The sequence below is a fragment of the Petaurus breviceps genome, unplaced genomic scaffold (assembly GCF_028583685.1).
Source record: "Petaurus breviceps papuanus isolate PSGF00001 unplaced genomic scaffold, PetGlider_PUasm1.0 37, whole genome shotgun sequence".
NCBI classification, from domain to species: domain Eukaryota; kingdom Metazoa; phylum Chordata; class Mammalia; order Diprotodontia; family Petauridae; genus Petaurus; species Petaurus breviceps.
In genome coordinates, this window is record NW_027186296.1 from 62,086,152 (window position 1) to 62,087,548 (window position 1,397).

Sequence of the window (1,397 nt, forward strand, 5' to 3'; positions counted from 1 at the left end):
CACCCTCCTTCCCTCCCTTCCTTCCTTCCTTCCTTCCTTCCTTCCTTCCTTCCTTCCTTCCTTTTTCTCTCTTTGTTTCTTTCCTTCTTTCCTCCCTCCTTTTTTTTTCTGGATTACGTAAAATGTCTGATCAGATGGTACTTTAATATTTCTTAACTCCAAATGAATATCTCTAAGATTATCTCTAAGTTTTAAACCTCCATCTGTGGTTGTACTTCTTAAATATTTTCAGTCTGTTATTCATATCTTCTCTGGACATAGCATGTAGCAAAAAGGAAAAGGAAAAAAAGCTTGTTTTGCTTCACTCACATTTCCTAATTAGCCAGTCTTTCCACATCCCTCATCAATTTGTTTGCTCTTCTCTGGAGGCCCTTCCCTCCCTTCACTTTATTTTTGCCTGTATACACCCAAGATTATGAAGTAGATAAAGAAAGTACTGTCTTCCAAACATGGACTCTTATGGGAATTCTCCCTTAAAAGCCCACCTTTACAGTAATATAATACTGTGAAACCATAAATACTTCTCTGCCTGCTATCACTTCTTTGTTTTATCAATCACCACTGCTACCATAATTTCTCTCTGTTACATAATTGCTGTATTTTACATTATGTTTCACTTGATGAAGAAATCCTTTGGATTTTCGCAGGCCACCTTGCATTTTGTTAGTGTGTGATGTCCCAAGGTTCTAACTACTCCAGTCCCCAGTGGAATATTTTCATTATTGTTGATGACTAACAGCTTGTGGGTTTCTTTGGTCTGCATACTTCAGCTGCATGCTGTTTATTCTGTTGGATCATCTATGTTCACTGTCAGAAAACAATCAAAGGTGAAAGAAAGGAAACAGATATAGAATCTAAAATTGTGCACATGTGATTCTGAGAAAACTGGGGGGGGGAGATAAAGATGGAATCAAGATGAGGACAAAGGATGGAGGGAAGGTCAAAAGAAAGCAGGAAAAGATTCATCCTTTAGGACAGTCTATTAGGAAGATCATCTCTGGCCATTCAACTAAACTGTTACCCACAAATTCCTTTCTCCCTTTTGGGTTATGATATGGAACCGAGGCAGAATTTGAACAAGGGCTGAATTATATTAGCACTCTCTAATAGTAAGAAGCTGGCTTTAACAAGTTTCCCCAGCCCTGTGTTTTAGCCTTGTTTGATATGACCTCAGACCCAAGCCTAGGAGGAACCTTCCCAAAAGGGCAAGTATTGGGTTCACCTTTGATAAATAAATAAGATATGACACACTATACAACTCCTACCTACAAGCATGTGTGAGAAGTGAAAACACTAATCTCTTCAAAGGTCAGAGGCAAAATAAAAATGGCAGCTTTAAAGGTGTGTGTATGTGTGTGTGTGTGTGTGTGTGTGTGTGTGTGTGTGTGTGTGTGTGT

General features: G+C 38.8%; 1 protein-coding gene across 1 annotated transcript in view; it reads left to right on the forward strand.

The window, feature by feature from the left end:
- The window catches only part of AGBL1 (AGBL carboxypeptidase 1), a 995,991-nt gene that overhangs the window by 188,405 nt on the left and 806,189 nt on the right, over positions 1–1,397 (forward strand). The window lies entirely within an intron of this gene.